We start from the raw sequence: 6,000 nt of genomic DNA, 5'->3' as shown, positions 1-6,000 counted from the left end.
GTGTGGTTCTTTTTCCCTTGGTAAGTTAGTCTTTCTGACTTGTTCAATCATTTACTCAAAACGAGTGGCTTGTAGCTGACGCCTGTGGTAAAGAGAGCTTTGCCTGGGGGTTTCTTAACATTGAAAGGGAAAAGTCAAGGTTTTCCTAGAGGCATTCAGATAGGTGGTTCGGGGTGGGGGAGGGGAGGTGGCGGTGGTCCTGTTGCTGGCTGGCTGTGTTGGCCGCCCACCAGTGGTCCGGCTGTGGACCCGGAACAGTGGGAACAGTGGCACTTGCTGGGGAGGAGCAGGTGGGGAAGGAGTTGGTCCAGGAGACTGCCCAGCCCCAGGAGACACCGTCCGTGGGCCGGGGGCCCTGACCACACACGCCCTCTCCCACGACTGGCGTCTGTATTCCTGATGGGGAGGGATGTGTGCAGGGGGGTCAGGCTGGTCTGGGCAGATGGGTCTGCACGGTGCACCAGTCATTCATGGTGGGCCGTTTGGGGAGGAGCGGTCTAACTTTTGAGGTCGCTGCCTCGTTTGACCAGTCAGAAGTTGGTAAACAACTGGGACTGTCGTGCCCCTGGGTCCATCTGCGTTTGGGTTAAAGTACATAGTGAAGCAAGTAGGAGGTGTCTCCTGTCATTTAACAACGTCCGTGATCCACAGGGAAGTTATATATAAACTCCTGAGGTGATTCGTGATTCTTGTGAGAACTATAATAAATGTGAAGTAAATCACAACTAAAATTATTAAAATCATTTTGATTTCTACAACATTCCATGTTCACTTTAGCAGGTCAGATTAGTTCTGGTCTTTTACAAGAAATTTTACTCTCCCAGGTAGGTACCGTGCCTCTATCTATAGGGCCAGACTTCCTACCAGTGCTGAAAACTCTCGACCGTGCCCAGAATTGGTGATAGCTACAGACTTGATGATTAGATCACGCAGGGAAGTGGTTTCTGAGGTATTAGTTAAGTTGGTTTTAATGTGGACCTTTCTCTATTGAGGTTAGTGATTATGTTCCAACAACGATTCTCTGACACCAGCCGAGTGCCCAGCACTTCAGCTGTGACACGAACAGCCTTGAGTCAGTGAAGATGCCACAAGTTAATGGCCCAGTGTCACAAGATTGTCCCTCCCTTCAGATGCCAGCCCCAACTATCAGGTAGCCTATGTTACCTGCACTGGTGCCTGGCGGACTACAGCTTTGGGGGTTCCCATAACCTTCGCCCTCAGATTCGATAATTTGCTAGAACATGTGACTCACAGAACTTGAGAAAGCATGATTTTTAGGATTAGTTTTATTATAAAGGGTACAACTCAGGAAAGCCAAATGGGAGATGCACAGGGCAAGACACTGGTTGGGGACACAGAGCTGCCACATCCCCTCCGGACATGCCAGCCTCCCAGCACCACAGTGTGTGCACCAGCTGTGAAGCTCCCCGAGCCTCATTTCAGTCGAGGTTCCTCTATGCAGGCACAGCTGATTACATCGTTGGCGACTGGTGATCGAGCCCCGGCCACCCTGCCCCACCCTGTGTTCTGGAAGGGGTGCCGAATGGTCCCTCCCTCCGGTCACGTGCCAGGCTGTCTTCCTGGTGTGGCCAGCCCTGCTCTCTAAGGGTCCACCCCGAGTCACATCCGCACCGTAAACTCCCCTGTGGTCCTTGGAAACAACAAAGGACACGCCTGTCACTCAGGAAATTCCAGGGGTTTCAGGAGCCCGGCAGGAACTGAGGACAAAGAGCAAATGTATTTTTTATTCTACCACCTGAATACACCAGGTTTGCATCTCATACGTAGCAATGGAGCACGTGGCTCCATAGTGTAGCGGTTAGCACGTGTGCTTTACACAAAGAAGGTCCTGGGTTCGCACCCCGGTGGAGCCACGGCCCGTGGTCTACGGCCACGCCACCCCGAACAAGCCCGATGTCTGATCTCGGAAGCTAAGCAGGGTCGGGCCTGGTTAGCACTTGGATGGGAGACCACCTATGAAGACCAGGTGCTGTAGGTGTTAAAAAAAAAGTAGCAATGGAATAAGGCTATCTAAATTTGATCTTAGATAAGATGTGCATTTACTATTTGAAGGTTTTTTTTATTTTTGTCAAAGTGCAAATTGAATAGCTTCAGATTACAAAGGAGCAAATTCCTCCCTCAATCAGTATGAAATGGCATTCTCAGAATGTTATATATTCTTGAACTTCACAGGTGCACTAGCTCTCGACCTTCCTAATGCGGGAAATGAGCTCACTTAATAAAGATCAGATACATAGAATTCATGTTTTCTTTCGGCGTGACGTTATAAACAGTCAGGTGGACACGGTGCGTCGGTTAAGAGCATCAGCCTACAGTCAGGCTGTTTGAGTCTGAACTTCACCACCTACTTGCCACTTGACTTTGGACGAGTCACTTGACATCTCTAAGCCTCATTTCCGTCAAGTATAAAGTGACGATAATCACAGTAAATAGTCGTGAGTGTTCAATAAAGACAGTGCATTCAAGGATGCGACATTGGTGCCGGGCACGTACTTAAATGTTTAATAGCATTAGCCACCGTTAGCTGTGTGCATACGTAGCTGAGCTCACCTGGATTGGTGGCTGCCACAGGGCCAGGAACTTTGTCATTCTCCTCTGATAGGACATATGGGACAGTGCGGGAAACATTGCTAGGCACACAGTAGACACAGGTTTTCTGTCACTTGAAAGTAAAACCTGCCCTGGGTATGTGGAAAATGCAGGAGTGACTGTAATGGAAACTTGCAGCCTGTTTCCCAGGCTGGCCGAAGGCTCCGAGCTGGAAACTTTCTCCTGAAGCCGTACAGAACACGTGTGATCTAGCAGTGGGGACGGGGGCTCAGTGGCTGGGATGCTGCAGGATCAAACGTGGGAAACTGATTCGGGAGATGCTTTGAGCTTTGGCAGCATCCCTTGCGGCTCAGTGAGTCGGGCACCGCCCCCCCAACCCCCCCTCCCCCCCGCCACCAGATGTTGGGGAGGAAACAGCAGGTCATTTCAGCTGGTCCAGGCAGAGAAAGGGAGAAGCTTGAGGTTCACTTGTACACGACCTCCCGTGAGGCCAGGTCTCCCCGTAGCTCACCCATCCGGAGATTCGACTGGTCACTGGACCCAGTCTTGGATTCTGGTCCAGACTCTACCACCACTACTGTGAGGCCCTGGGCAAGTTAGAGACCCTGGTAGAATCTGTTTGCTTAACCGTCACTTAAAGGATTGGGGACCCAAATTGCTGTTTCTCAAAACTCTTTGGTAACGTTTTCGTACATGGCGCTTCCGGAAGGAACACTCGAGTGTGTTTTTTGTGCTGTCGATGGTACGTGAGGTGATTTGGGATGGCCCCTGGATGAACACTTTGTGTTTACTAGTTCTATAGTTTAATGTGTATCAATGAAAACAGCCAGCGTATCAGACCTGTGACTTCATGGGTAGTGTTCCTCAGGACGATATTAGAGTGGATGTGATTTTTTTAAGCTTTAAGAAAAGTACTAGGTGACCAGTAGTTGGGGCGTAAATGGATGGGAAGGTCAAAAAGGCTGTGTGGCAGTGGTCAAAGTGTGTAACTTCTAAGGTTTGATAAGCCTCGTGCGCCGCCATGCCCTCATGAAGTCTGCGGGCAGAGTAGAGCAAGTCCAGGTTTGAGTAAAGTCAAAGACTTTCCTTACTCACGCAGGTCGACAGATTTCCATTTGTGCATTCATGGCCAAAATGGCCATAAGTAGATTGCGGAGGATTTAAGCTGTAGAGGTTAGCACTGGTGACCGTGGTTTTAATAATGCAAAAATGAATAGTGTCGCTTCCTCTTTCGCCTTCAGCCGTCCTGCAACCTGGATCGACCTTCAGCTCCTTTTACTCTCGGCGTCGGAGCTCCCCACGGTTCTGACCCGTCCTGTGGGGGAGGGAGAAAAATCCACCCCTTGTCTTGCACACACGCCAGCGTAGGTTCGGGAAGGCCGAGACGCCGCTCCCTCCTAGTAACCTGTGCGTTCCTTCGCGCTGGTAGCTGTTTTAAGGTTCACTGCGACGTGTGCCCTGAAGCTAACACTGGGGCTTCACTCAGACTTTCATCTCACTTTCTGCCGCTCTGCTCTTCACATGGAGGTGTCCTGAGAAGCGAAACCAGCCGAGGTAGAAGCGAAACCAACTGTTACGGGGCGTCCCTTCTTTTTCAGTAAAACCCCAGATGAAACTGGAAACCTCGACTGTGTAATCGCTAAGAAAGCTGCTTTCCGGCGCAGGTTAAGGCTTCTTGAAAAAAAAAATTTCTAAATTTTTAAGCCTTCATTTCCTGTGTTCCCTTGACATTTTTCGTGTATCTTAACACCGTCGTCTTTGATCGTCTACGTTTGGTTGGCCTGTGTTCTGCAAGCGATTTTGTTCTAGAATCACCTTCACATGAAGGCCACGCATCTGGTAATAAATTATTTAATGTTTCAAATCGTAGTTTTGAAAAATTGCTGTAAAAATTGATTTCTGCCGCTCTCATCACGCCCATGTTCTTCCTGTTCCATGCATCGTCTTATCAAGATTAGCTTAAAAGAGAGTCAAATGGTGACAGCGATTTAGCCCAAGGTTTTTCTCCTCCTCTGTTTATTTAATGCAAAGTTTCTACATGATTCCACAGCGAGAAGCTCTGAGTTTCCCCAGCTGAGGTAGACTCTAATGTCCCAAGCCGCGAGCCCTCGTACTTGGTAGATTTTGGTTTTGTCATTCATGCTGTCCTGTCTCCTAAAAGAAGCGACCCGTGTTATTTGGCACGTTGGGAGAGGGCTGTATTTTGCAGGATTAGAACCCTGGCTTCTCACCAAAGGCTGCGTTGTGACATTCATCCTCTGGGCAGGCCCACAAGACCTCCTCACACAGGGCAGATGTCAGTCTGAACCAGTCCACCTCCCTCGGCGTGGAAGTTAGATGTTGATTATAGGGAATGGCTGGCGAGTCCGGAGGAATTTGGACAGGGGACGCGCAGGGCTTGTGACATGTGCCCTCGGTCTGCAGACCAGGATTTGCGAAGCTGGAGTGAAGTGGTGTATTTCCTTCTTTCCTGGGAAACTGCCATTGGTGAGGATCTCTGTGGGCAGCTGAGTAGTTGGGCTTTTAAAAGATGAGAGCCACGTGAAAGACCGTTCTTTCCCAGTCCTCCAAATCATCATCTCCGTGGAGGTGTCTCCCTCGAAGTGCACGCGTTCAAGACCACACGTTTGAAAAGATGAAACGTAGGTCAGAGTCGGAATGAGAGGTGTACACAGTGGTGGAGTTTAAAACCTTTCCAAGCCATTCTCACTGTGGGCCTCTGTTGGGAGACTAAGCTTCTAATTCATCCGGAGTCTTTCACTTCCAAAATAAAACCTTTTCAGTATGTTGGGACCTTGAATTTTCTTGGTATCCGAAAGCGAAAGAACAGAAATGCGTAATCGAAGACTTTCTTTAACCCTAACCTCCCCAGGCAAAGAGCTAGAGTTGCTTCATTTACCCCAGCATTTGCTTTTCGGATTGCAGCTCACCAGAAAGAGAGGATAAAAGATTATGCAACAGGTAAAAATCTGCCCGGCTGCCTTTTCCCCCGTTTGGAAGGGAGCAGTCCCCTTCCCTCGCAGGCGGGCCAAGCTCCTCGATGTGGTTCCTGGCGTGGCTGTGTGCACACAGCACTTAGCCCAACCCGCTCACCACCAAGTCGGAGTCTCCAGCATTTAGTGCTTCCGACTCAGAGCCTTTGATTATGATAGCGGCTTAACGGAACAGAAATTTTGAAAACACACTTTTAACAGTACCTACAGTTTCTAAACAGATACAAGCAATTTTCTAAGGAGGACCAGACCATGGCAGTTCTCAAGTTAGACATACGTAAGCAAGGAACCGGCTTTCCCAGACGGAATGCAGATCATTCATAGGGGACTTCTGAAATGCAGAACTCGTCTTACAGGCTAGAGAAATTTGGCCTCCAAGTTTGATGTGCTCACTTGCTGCTTTCAAAGTGAAGCATGTGGTCTGGATGTTTTTAAG

At 49.2% G+C, this 6,000-nt stretch overlaps 1 protein-coding gene and 1 pseudogene across 3 annotated transcripts in view; both read left to right on the top strand.

Moving 5' to 3' along the window:
- Window positions 1-6,000, top strand: part of DCUN1D3 (defective in cullin neddylation 1 domain containing 3) — a 30,524-nt gene that overhangs the window by 5,981 nt on the left and 18,543 nt on the right. The gene's annotated exons all lie outside the window — the stretch shown is intronic.
- LOC111731995 lies at window positions 1,884-1,999 on the top strand (annotated as a pseudogene).

This window comes from Pteropus vampyrus, unplaced genomic scaffold (assembly GCF_000151845.1).
Source record: "Pteropus vampyrus isolate Shadow unplaced genomic scaffold, Pvam_2.0 Scaffold417, whole genome shotgun sequence".
NCBI lineage: Eukaryota > Metazoa > Chordata > Mammalia > Chiroptera > Pteropodidae > Pteropus > Pteropus vampyrus.
This window is presented reverse-complemented; position numbering and strand designations above follow the sequence as displayed.